General features: G+C 33.9%; 1 protein-coding gene across 2 annotated transcripts in view; it reads right to left on the bottom strand.

The window, feature by feature from the left end:
- The window catches only part of LOC145247931 (influenza virus NS1A-binding protein homolog A-like), a 137,514-nt gene that overhangs the window by 109,390 nt on the left and 1,999 nt on the right, over positions 1–26,125 (bottom strand). The window contains exon 1 of one of the 2 annotated variants that reach the window (XM_080109572.1): positions 18,116–18,353. The exons of the other annotated variant lie outside the window; for it this stretch is intronic. The gene's annotated coding sequence lies outside the window, so the exon portion shown is untranslated. Of the gene's footprint in view, positions 1–18,115; positions 18,354–26,125 lie in introns of those variants that run through there. 2 annotated transcript variants of the gene reach the window in all.

Genomic DNA, 26,125 nt, shown 5'->3' on the forward strand with positions numbered 1-26,125 from the left:
ATTATGTTTCAGTTTGAAGAAATATGGTATAATAATATTATGGGTTGTTCGTTCGCACCTGACCTCCATAGAATGGAAATATGTCACAAAGTTTAACAAGTTTTTTTTTTTATATAGATCCGCAGAATATTGTGATAAGTGTTTCAGTGTGAACAGGTATGGTATAATAAATTTTGGGGTTTATCTATTTTATTTTTACTTTCATCATATTTTGCTTTGGTTTTGATACCTCCCAATTCGAAGCTATCTCTTTACAACCCTTCGTTTTCATAACCTATCATACTTTCATAAATCAGAGTCCATTTTTTGTAGGATGTGTTTGAACCCAGTCAACGACGGGTACTTTTGCTAGTATATATATATATATATAAATGAGATGATTCCAATATTTTTCCCGATTTCTATTCTTTATGAATCTAGAATTTAGCTATAAATTATTATAATTATACATTATTACATTATATATGTGTGTGTGTGTATATATATATATGCATATGTGCACACACACACACACACTAGCAGGCCGCCCGGCACTGCCCGGTCGTAAAATATGCTTAATTATGATATTCTGATTAATGCAGATTTCATATTTATTATATATATATATATATATATATAAAATGGTATATATATTATATTATTTGACCCAATATATAGTAATGATTTAAAAAGTAAAAAAAAAAAAAAAAAGACTTGTGCGCCACCACCGAGAATCGAAACCAAAACGTTTAGCTTATGATTTATTTTTTCTTTTGACGTTAATGCCTGAGCCATGAACATATGTTTGCTTTAAGGCTAAAAATTAAAACAAACCAATAATGATTACGTTATGAATGCATATTCGTAATGCCATAGTTCGATCTTCACCTGGCAAATTTCATTATTTAATTTTCACATATTTGCACCGATTTTCCTCGGTTAAAACCCAAATATAAAGTTTCGCATGGGTTCGATTACCTTATATATTAAGTTTCATGTCTGTAGACCAAAAACTGAGGAGTGTGGTAGGCAAAATTTTTTAAGCAAAAATATATACGCATGCATAAATACATATAGGAAGAGATTTGTGTTTACTATAACCTTTTTACATGAATATTACGCACGTATAAATCATGTAGAATATCTGCATGAATATAATTATACGTAATAGTTAACTAAAGATGATCATCCCATAAGAAAACCGAAAAAAAAAAAAAAAAAAATAATAATAATAATAATAGGGAATTAATTAAAATTAATGCTTAAAAGAATATGCCAATTAGCTAAATCTTTTGTAGGTGGATGCAATTCCAAGACCCATATACAACAAAGTTGTATTTTCTTTTTAAATAAATAAATAGAAAAAAGATGTTCTTAATATGGGGTATTTATTTGCTTCCCCACTAAGCAAATTAGGCCCAAAGCCGTTTTTTAATGTGGACAGTGAAGGGGAAATGGGGACCAGCTCCCCAGGGAGTAGGGGAGCTGGATAGTGACAAATGGTATGAAGGGTTTCCCCTATAATAATTTATGTGTGGTTGCCCCCACATATGGTCTTTGCTTGCAGTACCTACCGGAACAGATACTACACTTTGAGATATTACATTTTTTATTCACAGGAAAAAAAAAATACAGTTGGGAAAATTAACTAAAAACTTAGGCACAAGGCCAACTCAAAAAGGGGAGATGGTGAGATTTGGTTGATCCATCTCATCTCTTATAAATCTTAAATGATTTTTCTCTCGGCCAGCATCTTTTATCATGGTTACCCCTTTAAAATTTGTATTTATGTGTGTGTGTGTGTGTGTGTGGTGGGAGGGATACTACACTTTGATCCCGGCCCGAAGGCCTAAGATGTTCTTAATATGAACGTAAAAAACAGCAGTTATAGTGTGTACACACACACACAAAACGACTACCACCAGAAAATGCTTAAGTTTATCTAGTATCTAGGCCTAACTACAGCGTACATTTGGATTTCAGGACAAGTACAGTTTAAGATCATTGAATTTCATCTCAGATTTGTAGTTAAAATTAAACTACATATGTGAGATTTTCGTAAAATGGATAACTGTCACCTGATCTGCAATGAAGAGAAAGGAAAGGAAAGTGTAGTGAAAAGAAAAGTGAAAATGATATATCTCCGCGACAAGATTTGATCATCCAATCATTTTTAGAAATGATGAATACGTTCGTATTTTTTTTTTTTAATTTATTTCTATGGGTATCCATAGTTTGTTAAAAAAAAAAAAAAAAAAAAAAAAAAAAAAGGAAAAAAAAAAGAAAAATGTTATCTCATAGAAAATCTTATTTATTCTATGGGTATCCATAGTCTGTTAACAAAAAAAAAAAAAAAAAAACTTGTTATCTTATAGAAAAAAAAAAAATGTTATAGAAAATCTATCCACTCCCTAGTGGGAGTGGATAGATTTTCTATAACATTTTTTTTTTTTTTTTTCTTAAGATGAGGATTGATTTGGATCATTTCGACTATTGTTCTCATTTCAGTTGTAACATCAGATAAACCGGAAATCGACAAACTAAAATGACGACAGATTCGAAGTCTGCAGTAAACGATGTTGAGCCAGAATGGCTTTCTTGATATTAAACTTTCGATAGTATAACTTCCGGTGAAATTATCAGAGCAAAACAAACTACTTTGGTCATATATATATATATGCGATCTGACAGCATTATGACAGGTTCTCTACAGTGAAATGTCGACTACAATATATTGTGGACTAAGTCATTGTAAGAAGGCACGTGGAGCTTCCTCACGTGCACCATAATGGGTCCCCGACTAAAGCAGACAATCGATTTGATTGAAAAATAAACGATTCCACAGATTTCGATGACAAGAAAAGTATTGGAAAAGTGGAACATTCGTTGATTCTCATTAAAATCCCGGGCAACGTTGAGTCTCCCTGTCGGTAAAGAAATGAATCTGTTGTACTGACTTTCTAAAATTACAGATTTTAATTCAAACAAAGTGTATATAAGAAGCAAAACACACATATACACACACACACACACACACACACACACACACATATATATATATATAAACGGCATAATCGCGTTGACACACTGGTTTTCATCAGATCACCAAAGTTAAGCAACGTTAGCCTAGTACTAGATGGGTGACCATTTCGGAATTCTAGGCACTGTATGTACTCTCCGCTTATCTCGGCATTTGTTCCCAGTCGTCCTGTACATACATTTCACTTGCCACTGGTATTTAACAATGTTGACTCAGGAAAGGTGCGGTTGGAGATTGCGCGCCTCCTGCCACAAGAATTTGACGCACAGGCACCCCTTCATGGGTATTCATAGTCTGTTAAAGACTAAAGGAGCCCTGTTAATATATATATATATATATCATATTCAAATGAAATATAATGACATAACTAAATAAAGTTTAAATATATTCGTACAGATAATTTTTCCTCAATTTGTCTTAGGATGACACCATAGGAAATAGGCTCCCACGTTGAGCTTATTTTTGCTTCGTCACGTTGCAAGTCCGTTCTTCGAGTACAACTTCTAAAATATAAAACGACCAAAGTGTGCCAAACTCACATGATTGTAGAAAAGTCAACATACATTAAATTAATAGCAAAACTTGTACGAATTAAAATACTTTTTAATGGTAGATAATGAAGAGGATGTTCGAATGGAAGTGATTGAATGGTGCTCTAAGGGGAGAGGGTGGGCTGAAAGCGGAAGTCGAAACCAGGACTGTTAGTCTCTTTTGGCTGACAACTGAAGCAAGCGGACGTTAAACGAGGAGGTTGCAGAGCGGGAGGGGAAAGAGACGAATAGAGAGATACAAGTTGTACTAGACATGTTACAGTTTTGTTCCAGACTGCACTGGGTAACACTGCTAGTTAATAAATATATTCCGCATGCTTGTTATATTTTTAAATAACACAATGTAGGTTGGATATGAATGGCTATACTACAATAACCAAGAAATGCTTTATAAAGTCATGGAAATAGATTTATGGCAATTAAGCTAGAGAGAGGTTTCTGCGTTCCATACCCACAGGGAATCGCCGGGCTAAAATGAATTTTAATCAGATGATTCCCTATGTGGATGCAACACTGAAGTATCTCTCTCGCTTAATTGCCATAAACATATTTTTCATAACTTACTACATAGCTCTACTCACGTATTGAGCACTAAAAATTGATATACAAAATATCTCTCCTTATAACATTCTATGTGGATAGATGAAATAAATTATATATAAAGAGGTTGGCACTTATTTGAACTATCGTTATGAATGAATATTAAATGTTTTTTGATGAAAGCCAAAACAATATTTTTTTGTTTCTTTTATTTAAAAAATCTGAAAAAATTTATTTCCTGATGGAAACTTATAAAGGTCGAAAATTTGAATTTTAAATATGTTGATTTAAAAAACATCTACATTTTGATTGGTCTCTGAACCGTTTTTATATATCTATATATTAATGCGATAGCGTGTTATTTTGTGTGTCACACTTGCATATTTTTTTTCTTCCGAGTGACTTTCGTTTAATTGTTACTAGCCTGGGTGCCCGGCGTTGCCTGGGTGTTTGGAGGTGCGTGTGGAGTAAAAAAATAAGTGGTAGTAGGTAGATAAGCTCAGACCCGTACTGCAAAGAGAAAAAGTTGGAAAAAAAAAAAAAAAAAAAAAGTGACGTCTTTGCCGTTGTACCCATCGACAAACCGGAAGTGGCGAAGGCTTAAATTATGGCAAGTCAATCGAAAAGAGGGGATGACTTTCGAAAATATCGACGAAAAAAAGCGACCTTTCCTCGTAGAAAAGTGTTCAGTTAAGGGTGAAAGAATTAATGTTTTAGCCAATTTTTCGATATTTGTCATCCAAAGGGTAGAGCTTCAAAACGATACCAATCTTGTAAAAATCCAACAGATGAGATTTATATTATAGATGACCTTCCATTTCTTGTAATAAATAATTTTACTACGAATTCTTCATAAGTTTTGGTTTCTATTATAGCTTTTTTTTTTTTTTTTTTTCTTCCTTTGAAGATTGTAATGCCGGGTATGGGACAGCCAAACCAGCTGCCAACATTGCCCCGCTTTTTTATTGAAACCAACCGAGAGCTCTTTTTAGTATCCTCGCTGTTCCCTTAAGTGCAATTGTCTGAATCTCTTTTGCACTTGGTTCACCAGGAATATTAGTTAGGTAGGACTTCAGGTTCTTCTTCATAAGTCCTGTGGCACCTATGATAACTGGTATGATCGATATCCCCTTTAGGTTCCAGTTTCTTTTCATATCATACATGAGACCTTGGTATTTGCTCTGTTTCTCTCTTTCAGCTCTGTTAAGACCGCCATCATTAGGAACACTCACTTCAGGAACTCAATTCAATATATTTTTTTTTTCTTCATAAGTTTTGATTTCGGTTTCGATCCAAGTTGATGCACCTAAGTCACATGGATATATTTGTTATTTTTGAAATCGCAACTTTATAATATATAAAAATCGATAGAACATTAACTCTTTATAATAGATAAGAATAGATAGAAAATTTGACTATAATAATATGCACGAAATCGTTATAAATGAAAATATTGTATTTAAGCGTATTTTGCGACCTGGCTACGCCGGGCTTCCTTGCTAGTTATATTGTTTTATTTGAATTCAGAGGGTAATTTGTAGAAATTATGCCCTTTTTTTTTTTTAAAATTCTTTTTATCAATATTTTTTAGTATTTGCACTGAATGACGACCATGTTCTAAATATAGCAAAGTACACATAAGCATTTATTACCAAGTTCGACCGGTTATTATGTGCACCCAAACAGAAGCGGATATTCGCATATGGATAAACATCCTGCTCGCTAATTTCCATTGTTGATCGATATAATACGCTAAGGCATTTCATGTTCGTGCGTACGTCATCACTAGGTGTGTCAGAATTTTGGGGGGGAATTTTTGACATCCTTAACACAAAACTGCGAATAAAAGATACAAAACTCGTAATTTCTCTTTTTAAAGTGGTTTGTTTAATTTATTTTATGGAATATACTTCCAAAATACATTATTAAAGTTTTTTTGAAAATAAAAATATTTTTTTTTTTTTTAAAACAGTGTTTACAGTGTCTGTGCGCGCTTATGCTGCCATTTTTTTTTTTTTTTACGTAATAAAATGAATTTTACAAGTTAAATTCTTTCAATTTAAAAATCAAATTTTTTCTATTGGTTCAATTTTTACATTATTTGCAGGTTTAATGTAAAATTTTATGCGGTTTCTAATAAACAGAATATAATATTCTAGACAAACGTTTTTTAATCCCCCCCCATTTTGAGATGTCTATTAAAATGAAAATTTCCTCACCTCAAATTTATATATCACAAATTGAAGAGAAAAGATCAATAAATACAATAATCTAATTAAAAAAAAAAAAAAAAAAAAGAATAGTTTTGTGCAAATTTACCTGTAAAGTCAAAAGTTTAAAACCTTTTTTTTTTGTTAAGTGAAACCTCACATTTGTAAAATTTTGTCCTGAAAAGATTGAATACTGTTGTAGACCCGTGCTAGGGGTCACAACTGAAAGAAACCACAAGTAGTGTAAAGTGTATAAAAAATAATATGTATTTATCATAAAGAATACAGGAGCCACTAAAGTGGTATGAGAGGAACGTGTTCGTAGCATGCGCTATAACATGGTATGAATGTCTCCATTTAGTCTCTGAAACCAGTGGTATTCATAGGACTTGTTGATTCCACTTCGTATTCAAATAGGGGTGATTTGTACCCCCACAGCAAATACCTACAATTTTTTCTGCTTCATTCAATGTTTTTTTTTTCTTTCAGATAAAAAAAAAAAAAAAAATCACTTCATAAAGAAGAATTTAAAATATATTAAATCAAAAACTCATGTATTTCTTTAAGAGAATAAAAAAAAATTTAAAAAAAAAAAAATGGAAAATCAGTCTAGTGGAAGTTGTTTAACGGTAAAAAATAAGCGAAATGGGATCATTTTTCAAGTTACGATGGCCCATATTTACTAACTTGTTTACAGCCAGCAATAGAAAAGGAAATTAATTCTGGCGCTTAAGGCCACTGAAGTTCTCAACTCCAAGAAAAGGAGACATTTGTCTCCCTTTATTCCAGTTGTGAAACATCTGATGTCACGGTATTTTTTAATCCTTGCTTAAAAAAAGTATTTTATTTAAAACGGACATGGAATATAAAATATAACTATGGATAAATTCGTAACAATGAAGAATAGAAGTACCCATTGATTAGTATTTTTCATAGGTAAGTGATTTTTTGGAATATATATATATATATATATATATATATATATATATACATACACACACACACACACACACACACACACACACACTCAAAGTAAGTTAAAATTCGTTGATTTTCTTTTAAAGAAAACAGATTTAAAAAAAAAATATTGCATATTTTGCTATTAAACCTGTTATTTTAAAATTTGGTCTTTGCTCCTTTTATTGAAAAAAAATTAGGGTTTAAATTACATTTTTCAAGTAATTATAAGCTTTGAAAGATAGTAAGTCTAATTATTCAAGTTTTTATCATGCATTTTTAATGGTGATTTTTGACACTACTACATCATCATCTGTCTCTTACACATGCTTAAAAATGAGATCATCCGATGGTAATTAGTTTGTGTTTTAAAAGGTGACAGTGATCTAATGGTTAAACACACGGACTGATGATCAGTTTTCAAGTTCGAATCCAGTTAGTTTCACAAAACATCACATCCACTTAGGATGTTGGCAACCTTCATGTGGTCCCTACTATAATCTCTAATGTCTCTCTAGAAAATTATCAGGGAAACCAATGTAAACAATAGAATCTTCCGCTTTATACGATATGCTGCTGAAAGTAGACCATGTTGTAGCCCACAGGGAAACAATTGCAAGCACAATACACGCAAATTAGTAAAAAAAAAAAATACAATTCTCTGATAAATTGTACCAGTTTGTTGTCTTTTTCAATATTTCTAGTGATTATTTTTTTTGTGTTAAAGATAAAAAGAAATATGTTCCATGTATCATGAACGTTTTCGCCTCTTTGTAGGATCATCAGGTGAAGAAATAAATAGCACCTCATGATTCAGCGAAGAATTCAAAATGAACGTTTTTTTGATTTCAACACAAAGATCATTAGAAAAACTGAAAAAAAAAATGGCATGATTAAAACAGAAGACTTATTTTTAACAAGGTTTACTTAAATGAAAAACTACTGCCTAAATACACACAAACACATATGCATGTCATTTGTCTATTTACAATACTCAAACAAGTAGATTCCAGTACTCTCTACACCATTCGATTTTGGTTTGTGCTCTACCTCTTTAGTTCCCTTTTTATTAGTTTTAGCCAGTTAAATACGAATGGGCAAAAGTTATTGCTCGTTGACTTAGGAGTGCTTTATATCAAATTTCTAGAGTAAATGTGATATTGTAGTAACTAATCCATATTAATCCTTGAACGGACACCATAATACTTATAAAGTCCATATAAAATTTCAGCTAGATCGTCCAGTAGTTTCCAAGAAAAAAAAAAAATTTGAATGGACAGACTGACAGATTAAAAGAAATATGATAGAGATTATCATTAACAAGAAGACCTGGCGTTGTCCGAGATAAAATGAGGAAATCTACACCTATAACATCATATCACAGTTTTTATTCTTAATCTTTACCTTTTATGATATTCAATTTTTTGGAGTGGGGCCCAATGATATACTTATTGGTTGGGTGGGAGGGGTGTAAGTAAAGGGAGGTATTAATCGAAATGGATTTCGCTAAATTTATAGGTAGTAACATTTTCGAAGATCCAGCGTTTGTAAATTAATAGCGACTCTCTGAACTCATGGCGCAAGCCATGAACATCATATTACGATTTTTATAATCTATTATAATAAAGTCGTATTAACGTCTGTTTGTTCACATTTTGGTTAATCTATATATCTATAAAAGTGAAAATGTCTGTGTGTAGACCCCCACAAGGTTGTACCGATTTTGATCCAAATGAAATTACTTTATACCATAATTACAAATAACTTCCCTTCCTGTTTGCAGACGGAATTTCCACAAAGTGTTTCTTTCCAAGAACTTCCCCCTGGAATACATTACTATGGGATTGTTTCCTTGTGGGCTACAACATGATAGACTTCAAACCCAATGTTAACAAATAAACCATCCCATTTCTGGCCTAAGATCACAGTGTAATAACTGTTCTGATGCTACACTTAATTTGTCCTCAGTCAATGTAGGGTAAATCCTTCTATACGAAGGCAATTTTTATTTTTGCCTACTTCCAGAGTGCTCTTTTCTTTTTTTGAGAGCTGCCCCCCCCCATTAAAAACGACCTTGTGTCACATTTTGCTTTCGTGGGGAAGCAAATAAATACAATCAAACAGTCTTATTTTATTGATTCCATTCATGTTCAATCCTCTCATAATGTTCATCATCCAAATTATAATTTATCTAATTAATCCTAATCCCTTGATGACAACTCATTAGTAACTTGACAGATTTCAAATCCTGTCCCCACCCCCGTCAAACATTCACAGCAAGAACTCGCCTGGCTACAACCAAAACAAAGGACTTTTTTCTTTTTCTCCCTTTATCAAAGACCACAGGCAACTTTCATGAATAAAGTTTCTTTTGTAATGCAAGAAATATCCCTACAAGACATTATGGTCACACACTGACAAATCCACTTGTGGCACCCATTGGTTCTATCTGCCCTCTGAAGAACTACTTTAGCCCTTTGGGAATCATGGTTTGTCAGCACAGCAACAAGTAAGACGCCCTCCCCCTTCTCTCGCTCTCTCTATAGTCGTGTCCAATGTGCGCTCAAACACTATTTAAAACTATTTTCGCCTGAAGATAACTGCTCACAGACCTTCTACAGCCCCCCCCTCCCCAAAAAACTTTCTTTTCTTTGAGACACTATCCAACTTTCTTCCATCTATACCAAATGGTGTAAATAATTAAATCCTTTTGTTGTAATATAATATGAAATAAAATGGAGGTGAAATGATCTGAATACTCAAAGTTTCACCCGATTTATGCGGGCTTTTTCAAGAGGGATGGTCATTGACGAGAGTTGGAAGATTTGGGGCTATATATAATGATGGGGGAGAGCAGCGCGTTTTCCTTGTGTAAATTAGATGCTTATATACATATATACATTTTATGAGAGAAAATAAATTAGAGTAAACTAGCGCAGTGGATTACGTCTAAAAGTTAAAATATCGTAGAGATTTAAAAGATCGCGTATGGAAATATAATCGTGATAAATTAAGTAAATAAAATGAAACGAAATTATGAAGGGAGTTTTTAAAAATTAGAGATAATTGAATTGGGAAAAAATAGCGTAGTAACTGTAGATGGTGTCTAAAAATAACATTTTTTAACAAATACAAAAAGGAAAGCACTAATATATAAAATAAATTACACTATCCCGGCAGCCATGTTAAATGCATATCTTATTTTTCTTTTAATATTATTGGAATTTTTTTCCCTTTTCCTTGTACATATTTGAATTATTCAACGGATTTCGGCCTTTTGGATTATTTTGGACCATCTTCCAATTACGCGATTTCCTTGGATTTTACTTGTGTGAATGGAAATTTAACTTTCTTGGATTTACATGTTTGGATTTTACCGTCATTGGATACTTTACTTTTCACCAGACTATCCATTCACGTGAAATCACCTTTTTCTTCACCATATTCCTTCTGCTTCACTTTTGGTTATCAAGTAAAATCTTTGATGTACTTGCAGTTTCATCAAATACTTTTGTATGCAAAATCCGATCCCGCATTTTGCTGATACCTAACCTCTTATGAGAAGGAAAGTATTTCTTTGAAACTCTGCGGATTAAGGACTATCCACTTAAGTATTTCCTTTTCAGATTAAATATGTTTTTAACTCTTTTTCAAAGTGTTTTTAACATGTTTTATTAACTATTTGCTCTTATATATATATATAAAAATAATGGGAGAATGTCTGTGTGTGAGGACACTTCTCAACCTGTATGTTCATCGAATTTTTGATTTACAGACTTGAAATTTGGTATATAGGATATTTAGACATGTAGAAAACGTTTTAAATCCGTTTTCATCCTGAAGTGTGCAAATAAAACCACCGAATTGTCCAAAGCGGCGATTGAAGCAAACTCCACTCTCCCCAATAGTTTACTTCTACTTGCGCAGCTGCCATTGCTTAAAGGCAGCATGCATACCGAAGACTTATCCAACATAAGTCCAGTACAAACAGACAAAAGTTTATCGAAGCTAGAAGTAATGGCAAGAAAGAAATAGCGACACCTGTAGGAAACGCACTGAAGTGCAGAAATTAGGAACTCGTGATTTCTGGAAAGTCTACGACAGTGGAGTAAATATTAAGCAATCAACAACACCATTCGATAATCATGAGGTTGCTTGCACGGCAACCGAGAAGGCTAACATGCTTGCCAGTTGGTTTGCCTCAAACTTTACTTGGCTCTCCTTGATTTTCCTTTGTGGACAGAAACCACACTACATCCCTTCTCAAGTGCATGATATAAAAAAACCTAGATATCTCAAAAGTATGTGGACCTGATCTCATCCTGGCTGTACTATTAAAAAAATGCTCCGCTGAAGTTGCTCCAGTTTTCTCCAAACTCATTAACAAATGCCTTTATGGATCTTGCTTTCCTGACTGCTGGAAAACTGCTTCCGTGGTACCAGTTTACAAGAACTCTGGCGAAAGACTGACCCATTAAATTATAATCCTATTAGTCTTCTCCCCCTTTTCACCAAAATATTTGAGTCTATAATTAATTAAGCTCTAGTCCATCACCTTACAGTTGCTAAACTTCTGTCCGACAAATGATATGGATTTAGCCAAGCCCGTTCTACTGCAGATATCCTAACTGTAATCTCTGAACGTTTATACCATACACTGGATAAAGCAGGTAAAGATATATCTAAGGCTCCCACAGAAGAGACGTTGTGAGCCTATCCTTGTTTTATCATTATTTCCATAGCAGGTGCTCGTCTGAACTCCAATCTCTGGTTCCCCCTCGCCAATCTTTCACGAAAAACACCCGTCTAGCTGAATCCACTGTGAAAAATTTCCCCCACTCTATATCTGTGCCTAAATCAAAACGCAGATTCCATGAACAAAGCTTCTTTCTTAGAACAGCACGCCTGTGGAACTCTGTTTCGTCTGCCTGCTTCCCATCGGACTACAACTTGGATGTCTTCAAGTCCAACGTTAACAAATTCCTAATGAACCGCCCCCTTAAGTAAACACTTTGTCAAATCTCCGCACTAACGTAATGTACTTGGAATAACCCTTATCCCTGAGTGGCTTCCGGGCCTTGATAAGTGGTGATCACTGTAAAAAAAAAAAAAAAAAAAAAAAAAAAAAAAAAAAAAAAAAAAAAAAAAAAGGCTTTTGACAGAGTATAGCACGATGGTCTTCTCATAAAAATCAGATTCTATGGTATTACCGGACGAATACTTGACATAATTAAATAAGAGAACAATCCAGGTTGCCCTCGATGGACGTACGTCAAAACAATATGTGGGTGTACCTCAGGGGTTGATCCTTGGATCTTTATTATTCCTGATATTAATAAGTGACATCCCTGATAAAATTGTCTCTGAAATGTGTATATTTGCTGATGACACCACGCTCTATAGCAGGCACGGGTGGAAAAACAAATGAACATATATCTAAAGAAATGTCAGAAACACTAGAAGAAGACCTCCAGGCTAGTGAAATGAGGACAAAAATGGATGATCAGATTCAATGCTGCTAAGACTAAGTTTTTTTCCTTTAATAACTACAAGAAACCTGTTTAACTAATAATAGCTATGGCTAATGCTGCATTATTTGAAAGTAATTTGGTCAAACTCCTCGGCTGTTCATAGGGAGCACGAGTTGGAACAGATATATCAAGAGCATTGCTGTGGCTGCTGTGAGGAAGGTGGGCTCTCTCTACCGTGCTAGAAAGTTATTTATGCCTGAAAGTATCCTGTACCTCTACAAAATCACCATTCGCCAATGTATAGAGTATTGTTGCCACATTTGGGTTGGTGCATCTGCTACTAGTCTCTTGCTCCTGGACAGTTCAAAAGAGAGTCATCAGCCGAATAGGTCCTGAACTGTTAGCTAGGCTTCAGCCTCTCTCTCACACATGGACAAAATGTTGCATCCCTCTCCCCCTTTTTTTTTTTTTTTTTTTTTTACAAGTATTTTAATGGTATATGCTCTGACGAATAACAAGCCCTTGTACCCCCTTGACGGAAATACCCCCGACAAACCCAACAAGCAGGAAAATCCCACCCCTACGCAGTAGAGATCTCCAGATGTCAGAAAGTCTTCTACTCTAACAGTTTCTTTTCCAGAACTGCTAAACTTTGGAATTTCCTTCTGGGTTCCTGCTTTCCCAACTGTACTGACATGCAGAAGTTCAAGTGTAATGCAAACAAACATCTTGCCACTACACTTTCTACATAGTAGCCTCCTACATCTAAGTGGCACCATGTTTTGTTTGGGGTGAAAATGCCAAAAGGAGGGTTGCTAAGGAGTAAAAAATGAAAAATTGCTATGTGGGGGTCATCAGCTTTTTATCAGTTTGCTGTTTCATAAATGTGCATGCGTGAAGGGTTCACATGACATATTACTTATGTTAAGAATAAGTAGGTTTGAAAACACCTTAAAAAAATATATATACACTGTGTAAGCAAAAACAAGACTTCAAAACAAGGTGTTGGTGGCAAGTTTTCAAACGACATAATGCTTTAAATGGGATTTTCCGTAACCACAACAAAGGTAGATGTTTCTCGCATGCCTTTCTAGCTAGGGATTCCCCTTCCTTCCTTCCCTTAAAAAAAAGTTCCTTTGCCAAAAAGTGTGCTTATTCATAAAGGCTGAAGAAATGCTGGTTATGAAAGTTTTCAAACGACATAATGCTTGAAATTGTCGAACTGGACATGGAAACAATTGTAACGTAAATTGAAATACACTTTTTGTTGCCACCAACACCTTGTTTTGAAGTCTTGTTTTTGCTTACACAGTATATTAATGCTCAATTATAAAATTTGATAATTTTGTAGCTTACTCTTTAAGTCAACCATTTTTGGCTTACAACTCATTGGTATATGAAAATTTACTGAATTTCACGAACTCAGTATAATTACATATGTCTATATATATATATATATCAGTGATGGGACTACTCCAAAAATGTTCCTGATTCTGATACAATTAGTGATTCCATACTAAAATCCCGATTCCGATTCCTTATAAATCTCCAAACATCTAACTATAGAATTGCTATTTTTTACGATCACTGTAAAAAGTTAAATGTGCAGATATTTTCTCACACGTAAAAATATACCGGGGGGGGGGGCTGATCTATAGATTTTAGTTTTACTGGTAGTTTAAAAATCAAATAGGCACAAAATTTTCCGATTCTAATACCAATTCCGATACCGCCAAAAGTTCTGATTTTTCCGATTCCCGATTCCGATTAATTGTCCCAACACTAATATGTAGGTGTGTGTGTGTGTGTGTGTGTGTGTGTATGTATATAATTTTTTGTATAACAAATTGCCATATATTGCGATTATTGAATTATAGATTATTCGTGAAGTAACTATACAGTCTGTAAATTCATTAATTTCAAGTTTAATCATCAAAAAATTCAAAGCTGCTACAAAAATTAATTGCTAAATCAATTGAAAATTATCCCAACACCTAAATTTCCACCGTTATGAAAAGTATGTTTATAAACTGACCTTAATGAAACAGTGGGTATTGCATTTTTTTTCTTTTTAAATTTTATAGCTGGTAATTAATAAATTCAAGCCAATTTCCTCTACACACGGAAAAATATCCAACCTGTTATGAAAAAAGAAAGCAACAACACTGACGAGCAAATCTACTTTTTGTGCCCTTCTGCCCTCAAAGTGTTTCGGAGATGTTTTACAATCCAAAGAAAAAAAAAATAGTAAAATAAATTCAAACTTATAAATAAATGTTATCAAATGCAAGATAAGTTACTTGTCTACTTATCTGGAAAAGTTTTTAGTGGTTTTACTCACTTTAAAACGTTTATTCAGTCAAAAAAAAAAAAAAAAAAAAAAAAAAAACAAAGAAAAAAATGTGTCAAAGTGAGAACAAGAAAAAAAAAATGGCCGCGAGTTGACACTTAAATATTTAAAGTCTTGAAAATGACTTAATAAAAATAAATACCGTTAGAATCTCAATATGTCACGGTAACATATTGGGTGAGTTTCTAGAATTATTTTATTTCTAAGTCATTATCAAAACTTATTTTTTTATATTTGAACTTTTGACCACTTTTTTTTTTTTTTTTTTTTTTTAAATCAAACGTTTCTTGCATTAAATAGTAAACCGAAATCTCACTATCGTATCAAAGTGTTTTTCACCGTGTTTTATATAATATTCACTTAAAATCAATTGACGACTCAAGAACATTGTTGTCGTGACCCCATTTGAGGTCGCGACCCACAGATTAGTAAACATTGCTGTAGAGGGATCCCAGGATTTTCAATAAGTTTCAATCTATTTCCAAATTGCAAGTGAAAAGCCGGTACTTGTACAGTTTAATCAAGACATTAAAAAAATGAAAATATCGAAAAACGTTATATTATACATATCCGTTTTGGACTGAAGATCTCCGATGAAGAAGAAAAAAAAATCACTTAATTTGATAGAGTAGTTTTTTTTTTACAGCGTAACAAACACGTTCTTCTGACAGCGCGTTGAAGGTAGCCATCTTTGAATTTTTTGAACACGCCACGGAGAGAGAACAGCTTAAAGCGCCGGCACTCCCTCCCCATACTAGCTTTTCTTCCTAAAAATCGAACCTTTTGCTCGGTATCAAATTGTTTTTTCGCTGTAAAAAAAAAAAAAAAAAAAAAATACTTGAGGAAATTAAGTGATTAAATTTTTTTTCTGGAGAACTTCATTCCATAACGGATACATACAGTATAACTTTTTTTTTTTTTTTTCGATATTTTCATTTTTTTAATGTCTTGATTAAACTGTACAAGTACCGAAAAACCAAATTGATTTGTCTTTTTATTTATGGTCACATTCAAAAGATCAATAAATTTGTATGGAAATCACCAAAATGTTTACGTTCGTCTATATGAATAAATCTAAAATACAAAAGACTATATGTCTGTGTCTCCATATTTTCAAACTATCTCTTCCGAAACTAAAAGTTGCAAAGCAGCGCTAAGGGGCCTCAAATGATTGGATTTTTTATGGACCGTTCTTTTATAGGTCTTTAGTCGGTTAAAATTGTTTTTAGGGGGTCAAAATGGGGAAAAAATCGTTATACATTTTCTACATTCATCTTAGTTTATTTTTAATCAGTTCATATGCGTGTCACGTTGATACAGTGGTAACGTCACCAGCTGTGAATGCTACAGTTTTGCTTTCGGTTTTGATTCTAGCTGATGGCACCCAAATACTTTTTCTTTTTGAAATCACGACTCTTATAATATATACGAAGTTTGGACAAATTAAAATATTATACTTAAATTATATTATATATAAAATATCATAAGCGTACTTTACGACTGGCCCCCCCACACACTCCCTAGCTAGTGAGAAATAATTTGTTTCGCGTTTGCAATAAAATTATACCATGTTTATAGCATGGGTGCCCGGCGTTGCCCGGGTATTTTAAGGTGTGTGTTGAGCAAAAAAAAAAAAAAAAAAGTGGTAGTAGGAAGGCAGGCTCGAACCCGTACTGTGAAGGAGGAAAAGAACGGGGAAAAACATAACGCCTTTGCTGTTACGACCACTATCAAACTACAAGTGACGTAGGTTTAAAGTAAGGCTAGACAATCGAAAGGAGAGGATAACTTCCAAAAATATCGGCGAAAAAAGCGACCCCTGTAGAAAAGTACCCAATTGAAGGTGAAAATATTAATGTTTTTAGCCAATTTTTCGATATTTGTCGTCTGGAAGGTTCAACTTCAAAACGATACTGATCTTGTGAAAATCCGTCGCCTTTGTCGAAAGTTTTAGGCAGATATGCAAACATCCATACATTTATATATTGGTAGCTCAAATTTTTAACTCAAACCAACTAAAAAGCTTGCCCTATCTCTGAATAACCTTTATGTAAAATTTCAAATGTTTAGACCAGAAATTGTCCGAGTAATTTGGTAGACACCGCAGAGGTCAAATTTTTTTTTTAACTGACTCCTATTATGACCCCTTAACATTTATTGTTTTGGGCTCAAATCAAGTTATTAAGTTAGATCCAAGGAACCTATATCTAAAATTTCAATTGTTTAGAGCCAAAAATTGTCGGAGGAGTTTGGTAGAGTTCTCAAAGGTCAAATCGTTGAACTTTGACCCCTTAACAGCCAAATTTATGGCCGAAAACCGATCACATCGATTTTCCCAAATCTCAGTACCCTGTATATCAAATTTCGAGTCTGTAGACTTAAAATTGACAGAGTTATTGCGTAGGGAAATGTACACACACACACACACACACTTTGACTTTTATAGATATAGAGATTAATGTTTCAAGTAGCGAAACTTGCAAAGCGATAGCAAGCAAGCAAACTAAGTTAGTAATGTGGGGGATTACATTTTCTGCCTCCCTTCTTTCTACCATCTCTGTCCAATGGACGCTCAAGCACCAATCATCTTCGCCTGAAGATGACTGAAGGGTAGAAAGTCAATCTTTAGTTTAGTTTCGGCAGCCTAGTTTCCCTTATTTTGTCTAGTCCTCATATTCCACGAACGATGTTTCTGACAAAGAAGAAAGAATTGCTGCTTTATAAATCAATCTATTCCATCTAACATTTATCGTTAGTAAGATTTTGACCTTGAAGTAGTATATTTTTTAACTCCTTACATCAAATGGCTTCATGCCTCGTCTGGATAGATTTCCATTAAAAAAAATCTTGTTTACAGTATCCATTCGCATACTCCCAATTGACAATGGTCAGTATATTTCCTTGACCCGCACTGCAAAGTTTGACTCAAGGTCAGCTTGCAAAGAGAATCCCTCCCCCCTCTATCCACACATACTAAAAATAAAGAGGTGGTAGACAATTTGTGAAAAAGAATTTACCGTGATCGTCTCCGTCGACATCCCTCGGTGGAAGAGTCGTAGGCGACTGGCAATAAAAACAATCCCTCTCCCCAAAGGAGGGGGTAATGCTTGGGATGATTACCTCCCGAGACTGAGTAAAACTATACTCTAGTCTTCCAACCACTGCAACTACTGGGGCGGGTGTCGTAGCTCATTTGGTAGCGATGCCGACTTTCCGCGTTGACTTTGAGACTATTTGCTCAAGTTGTCACGAGTCGATCTTCAGGAGAGTTTTTGACTTCGCATAGAGATCTTCAGAATAAATTATTACAAGTCGTCTTCTTTAGCATCAAAGAATTTAGACATTAAAACGTACAAAAATAAAATAAAGAAAAGTAAAAACGAAAAGAAATCGGGCTTCTTCAGCGGAAATAAGGCCGCATACTTTAAGTTGATCACTGGCATAGAATATCATTCGGTACTTGTCGAGAATTCCCTCGATATTAAAAAAATCTGTATGATCTACGTACCCGCGACGAAACGAAAATATATCACATCGAAAAATCACGTAAATTAATCAAGTAACTTTATTTTTATAAGGAAATTTTTTTAACGATTTATGGAAATTCGTAGGCATTACAAAAAATCTTCCAAATTTAATTTATTGTACAGTTAGATTTTTTTCAAATGGCGGACAAGACAGTCGCTCTTCGGTTACTCAAAACATTCGATTTTCTTATTTGAAAAATACAAAAGGCGGTCGATTCTGTGTTGAACACGTTAAGTTTGGGAAAATGAGTTTAAACTAAAAAACTAGACAAAATACTGTCAGGAACTCAATATATGTTACATTGTTAATGTTACAGTGACACGGGCTGATATATATTCGGTGGGTTTTTAACAGTATTTGTATCTTTCAAATATATCGGTAAACACCGTTTTTCGAGCCGAATAAACATTTTACATTAAATAAAAACACTAAAAAATTATCCAGTTTGCTAGAAAAGTAACTTATTTTGCCTATTTGTTATATATTTGTTTTTGACAACTTTTTCGAATTTATGTGTACAACCCCCATATTCTCATTCACTCAGCGTCCAGCGATAACCGGCTGGAAGTCTCGAGTAACTCGGAACTGTATTTCGCTCGCACGTAGCATTTGAACCTTCAACACCCGCAAGGACCCTTAGGGTAATACATTAAGTGCTAAGCATAAACAGTTTCAAGTAACAGTTTGCTGGCGATTGTAGGTTCTATCTTCAATGCGGATGATACTAAGAATATACTGTGTGTGTGTGTGTGTGTGTGTATGTGTGTGTGTTAGCATGTATCAGAAGATAGAAAGCTTAACACCGTAAAACATCTAAAACTTTCTTAAACACATTCTTAGTCACGCCACTAACACAGATTGCTTTTCATGTGCAAATTTTGCCAATAGAAAATAGTATCAAAAAATTTCGAAAATTCATCGAAACTGCTATTGTGTTTTTAGTAAGAAAAAATAAGTATCGCTATCGGCCATTACATAGGCGAAAAGTGAGATAAGTATTTCCCCTGTATTCGCAATCTTCAAGGTGTTCACATCTAGGGGAAACCGCCATTTCCCGTTTTTTCGTAAAAAAAAAAATCACTTAACTATAATTTTCTACTCGATGAATTTTCGTAATTTTTTCAATATATTACTATTTTCGACATGACAATTAAGTAAAAAAAAAAAAAAAATCGATCTGTCGACTATCTTAACAAGCACCAAAATAACATCCTAAGATGAGAATAGTAATCAGAATATCCGAAATATAAATTATTCCTCATCTAAAAAATTTCGAAACGTAATATCAAATTTAGTGTTTCATTGTCGACCTGGGGCAAAGAGTACAATTTTATCCAAGATCCTTCAGCTTACGCGTGAATACTACTACTACTACAACCCAGTATTGATTAATTTCAACTTAAAACATGTAAAAGGCCATGCCGTATGCTATCTCGGAAAGGTGCTCGAAATTAGTGATCTTGTGCCGGACTACTTTAATAAAAAGTAATCCAACGATTAAAAAGAATGTTTTATTTAAATGTTAGGTACAACTACCGTGTTGAACGGTTCAGCTGCAACAAATCTTGTCATTCAAACGCATTTGGGGCACTTTGCCACATTGGTGTTCAATTATATCATAGGGGCCGTTGAAATAACTGATAAAATTGATTGTTTATTTCGTGGCCTAACAAAATTATAGTTTACTTTTTTTTAAAGCACTGAGAATAGAACTTGATTTACTTTAATCTCTGGCAGGGATAGCCGACATTGCCCGGGATTAAATGAGAATGTACCACACTTCCCTCTACCTGTTTTACAAGTATTTTAATGGTGGATGCTCTGACGAACTACAAGCACTTGTATCCCCTCGATGAAAATACCCCCGACAAATAGCAAAGTCCCACCCCTATATAGTTGAGATCCCTAGATGTAAGAAAGCCTTTTACTCTAATAACTTCTTCCCCAGAACTGCAGGACTTTGGAATTATCTTCCGGTTTCCTGCTTCCCCAACTGTACTGACATGCAGAAGTTCAAGTGTAATGTGAACAGACATCTTGCTGCTAAACTCCCTACATAGTACCCCTGGAACTTAGATCCCTGATAGATAGTAGCCCCCCTACATTAGTGGCAATATGCCTTGTTTGGGGTGAAAAAAAAAAAAAAAAAAAAAAATTATATATATATATATATATAGTAAATTTATTTTCGTAAATCAAAAAGTAACTTAATTCTCACGTGCCTCTGTTATACGAAAGAACCAGAACGTAAAAGCAATCATTAAAGAAAATCGTTAATTTTAGATGGCGCTTTCTGCGCTATTGGGACGAAATTTTAGATGGCGCTTTCTGCGCTATTGGGACGAAATTTTGTAGTCGATAAGTGGATGATTTTCAGATAAATAAAACAATGGTTTAACGTCAGTTCTAATAAGTTACAATGGTAGCTTCCAATTATGCACTCTGAATTACCTGAATATTATTGAATTATTAAAAAAAAAAAAAATTGAATCGTGTAAGCAGGTGAAAAACTGCCGCCATCTTGTTTAAATCGAAACGGAAAATTTCCTCCCTTTTGAACTGCTTCTTACGAGCGTTTTCATCAGGTTCTATTTATTTTTTTTTTCTTTAATAAATAATTTTCTATGCTATCGATTTTCGTAAATTTTCGTCCCCATAGTGTAGAAACGCCTTTTAAATGATTCTCTAACTTTGAAACGGACGCTGTGTAACCATTTTTACCATCTGGAGGTTTCCAAACAATTGTTTTATGGGTCGAAATCCATCCATTTCGCACTTATCGTTGGCTAGATTTAGACCTTGAAGTAGTATTTTTAAAGCTCCGTACATTAAGTGGCAGCATGCTTTGTCTGAAGCGATTTCCATTTAAAAAGTGAAAGTAGGTAAAGGAAGCCCCCTTTCCTATGTTAAGAGCTTTTTCTAAATAACGTTTTTATTTAGAAAAACTATTCTTAACACGGAGAGAGGTAATCGGAAGTGAAGTGGAAACAGTAATCGTAAATATAATCGGTTTTACTTTTAAATGAAAGTGTTCAATGGTTGTACGTCTTGTGTTTTGTGGATCAGGCAGAGAAAGCGAAACAAAAGAAACCAAGTCACATGTTGAGGAGAAAAAAGAAAAACACGCGATAAGCGTCTTTCATTCATTCATAGTTTTACTACGAATTTTGTACGCGGCAAAACAATTAACAAAGAAATTAAGATATCCGCAAAATTAGCACAAGGCACGTTTTCAAATTTAAACAGCATACAATCCGTCATTTTTTTTTCTTTTAATAATTTACGGTTCTCAACTCAGCTAGGAATTTTTATCCAGAGCCCCCCCCCCCAAAAAAAAAATCAGAGATTAAAGCATTCCAGTAATTAACGCGGTCTCAGTTTTATTTTGTAGTTCTATGAGGTCCACCTCCTTGCCTTCTCTTACAGAAGGGACTACTAGTTTACTGCTAATCGCCTGGGACGCCCTCACCAGGGAATGCCGGCAGGTCAGTCTAGGACCTTTCTGCAGGCCAGAGTGGCTCTCTCCTGGGTAGGCGCTGACTTTTCAACCCCGCTTCCCGACCCTGGTGTAGAGAGAGAGAGAGAGAGAGAGAGAGAGACAGAGACAGAGAGAGAGACAGAGAGAGAGAGAGACAGAGACAGAGAGAGACAGAGAGAGAGAGAGAGAGAGAGAGATACAGATACAGTTTTCTAGTCTCCAGTTTCTTTGGGATATTTTTAATTGAAATAAGTAACGTGGAGTTAAAGAAAAAAAAAGGTACTTCAGAAGTACTATTTTTTTTAGTTTACGGACTGTGCTGAAATAATGACATTTAGAAACCCATTCTTAACATGGGGAGGGTTTTGTTAACTACAATATACTTTCGCCTCACAATTTATGCGCGCTTGCGCGTACAGAAATGGCCACCACTGGTAACCTCAAGAATTACATTGTTTAACATCTTGAAAACTACTTGTTTGTAGCAAATTTTAATGTAGTATTCGTTTTCAGCATGCCCGAAAACCATGAAAGTCGTCATTTTAAAGGTGATAAGGTGGAAAGTAAAAATTTACAAAAGGTTTCAGGCAGTTCAAAAAACAAAATTATCACTAGGCCAGAAAGTCGGTGCTCATTATACGTTAAGTTTATATAGAAAAGTAACGGCCGCTTTCTGAAAAAAAAAAAAAAAAAAAAGTAATTTCTTGAAAACTATTTATCTGCGCCACTTAAAATGTTATATTCGTTTCCAGCACCCCTACCCCCCCCCCCAAAAAAAAATCGTCATCGTATTGAATCTTGACATTGGCAATAAAAAAGTCTATATAAAAATATTCTGATACAACGCTTAATCCGTCCTATCTTCGTTCAATAAAAAGGAATCCTTCCAAACAGAGGCACCTTTCATTTTTGTTTCAATCCACTAATCCACCTCACCGGGGAATGCCAACGGGGTTACCCAGGCACTTTTGCAGGTCAGACTGCCTCTCCTATGGGGGCGCTGATTTCTCAATCCCAATTTCCGACTCTGGTGTCACAATTCTTGCAGTGGGATAGAACTGAAAACCACTACCTCTTTTTGAGAGAGATTTTCCCCTCACATTCAAAACTGATATTGTATCTAACTCTGCCCTCGCGGGAAAGCAAGTAAACAGGGACAGTGAACTTGTTTTCGAAAAATTAAAATAACTAGAAAATTCTGAACTTTGTTATTCCTTAGCTAGCCTCGTCCAATTTATAATGATGGTGACTATATTTTCGCGTCAATTTTCATTTCGCCTTTTTACGTAGTTAAATTTTTTGGCGTACCTAATGAAGTTTGCCCACCCTTTTTTATTTTCGTCTTTTTTAATTTTTTCAGTGGATTATTATAGAATGGACACTAGTCTACCAGATTATCAAAAAAAGTTATATTTGTAGGCAGTGCTTTTTGCTTCTCCAGGTCCGCCAAATTTTTATTTTCTTTTACTAAAACATGGTCCAAACAACAATACGCTGTTTAGAAATCCTTTCATTCTAATTAATTTACGTGACTAAACTAGAACTTAACCGAAAATTTTGTTTAAGATGAACCGGAAAAAAAAAGTTCAAACCTTGGAAATTATTTTTTTGATTATTTAGCAGTACTCCGAGTTCATGAGAACGGTAGTCCAAATAATGGAAATTATCAATCCTCGTAAAAAAAACACAACCCTCCAAATAATTTACGTGACTAAAACAGTAATTAGTTAAACCGTTCTTGTTTATAAGAATTTGGAAATAAAAATAAGTGTATATTTTTATAATCGTGTGGTAAGTATTTAGGTTTGTAGTAAGAAAATCCGACATAAGCATCCAGATTAGCATTTTTTTCTTGTTAAATTGGTCATTTTAGACCAGATATTAAATTTTAATGATATTGTCACCCTGTACGTGTTTTAATTATTAATATATATTAGTACTTAAATTGTTTCATGTCATAACCACGATTTCACGATAGGAAGAGTATATTTTATTACAAATACCACCACTGCACATTCGATCGGACATTAATACCTGCATTTCTACAGAAAATAGTTAATTACATGTCAACCACAACCACTTTTAGAAAATTGGCTGAAGAACGGCCACGCTCGGATTGAAACCGCAGGTGTCGATGGCTGACCAAATTTATATTGTTATTTGTGCTTTCTCATCAGTTATTGAGCATTCAGGTCATAAAACTCTACATTCGGTATTTCTACAAAAACTAACGCAAGTTTTAAGTTGGTTCTCCTGCAGATGCTTCTGATTTTTATTTTCACTCACGCACTTATTTTACCGTGCTAATTGTTTAAAAAATAGTATTTTAAAGTTAAACTCAAGTTTTACGATATCTTTAATTGTTAGGTGAAAGTACATAGTCACAAAACACCCCCTTCCTATGCTAAGAATGGCTTTCTAAATATTTCAGCACGGTAACATACGTGCATAACTACCGGTTTTTCTCACTCATATGCTCCTATTCCAAATTCGTAGCAGTGAGTGCGCCGACTTCAGTGGAATTTTTCTTCTACCAAAACGGCCATTAATAATGTTCTTTTTTTAAGTTTAATATTATAAACTTAAATTATTGCACAATAAAAATTAAATTGAAACATTTTTCTTATTTCTAATGATTTAATCAAATAAAAATGCTATTTTTTTTATACTTGATTAGTAATTATTACTATTTCTACTTGATTAGTAGTAATAGCTTTTTAAGTTTGGTAATCAAGTTGATTACTAAATTTAAAAAGCTATTTTTTCATAGTATTTTCAGGTTAAATTCAGTTTTACGATATTTTGGTTATCAAATTGTTAGATAATTTGCTTTTTAAACTTTTAACTAAACTATTAACTTTTTAAATTTCGTAATCGAGTAAAAATGAAATGTCATTTTTACTCGATTAAATAATTCGAAATAAGAAAACTCGTTTTAATTATTTTTACTGTGCAATTTATACCAATTTGATATATGTTAAAAACCAAAAAAAAAAACCAAAAAAAAAAAACACAGAAAAAAAAAAAAAAAAAAAAAGTCCACTGATATAGATTCGCAGTTACGAATTCGGAAAAGTGCACGTGAGCGAGAAAGTGAAAGTAGAAATCAGGGACACATCTCCGGTGCTTATGCACTTATGTTACCGTGCTATTTTGTTTTAAATCGTATTTTCAAGTTAAATTCAAGTTTTACGATATCTTTTGTTTATTAAACTGTTAGGTGAAATTACAGAACAATTACAAAACATCCTCCCCATGCTAAGAATGCCTTTCTAAATAATATCATTTCGGCACAGTAACGTTAGTGCATAAGTACCACATCTATTACAAGAGAATCTAAGTTATTTGGGGGGGGGAATAGTTTGATTCGGTTCAAACTCTGCAGAATCACCGTTCCATAAATAATCGTGGATTTGGTGAAGGCGTACAAATTTCAGCGCACAGGCTCAATGTTATTGCTGTTTTCTCAAACACAAATCAATATTGAGCGCAACTTTTGACTTTCGCGTCCACATTTTAAAATTAAAGGAGTATTTAATTTACTCAGCAAAATAAAGAAATCAAATAAAACCACAACAAATAAAAACCACAAAAACAAAAAAGCTCATCATTAATTCTCGTAGGTGTTGCTTGCGTTAGAATAGTTGTTACTAGGTTCGTACAGTAACAACTGTAGAAATTTATGAATGACAGTCCGTCCATACAAATTGGGAGAGCGATTTCTTTGTTTCTTAAACTAACCTCAATTATTAAGCATTAAAATGACAAATATTGTAACATAAGCCAATTAGATTATTATCGTTAATAATAGGGGAAAAATAATTTGGTGAAGAAGACAAGGTATAAAAAAGAAAAAAAAACAAAACATTTATAGGAGTAGATGTGGGTGGCGGTGGTCGGCGACAAATTTCGTGCGCTTCTGTCGTATGAAAGAACAATAGCCCTCCCCCCACCCCCCAAAAATTAAAAAATATTGGTTAATTTGAGAGTACTCATGTAAAATACAGATTGTGCTGAAATA

The sequence above is a fragment of the Euprymna scolopes genome, chromosome 26 (assembly GCF_053919585.1).
Source record: "Euprymna scolopes isolate OS-2025 chromosome 26, ASM5391958v1, whole genome shotgun sequence".
Classification (NCBI taxonomy): Eukaryota; Metazoa; Mollusca; class Cephalopoda; order Sepiida; family Sepiolidae; genus Euprymna; species Euprymna scolopes.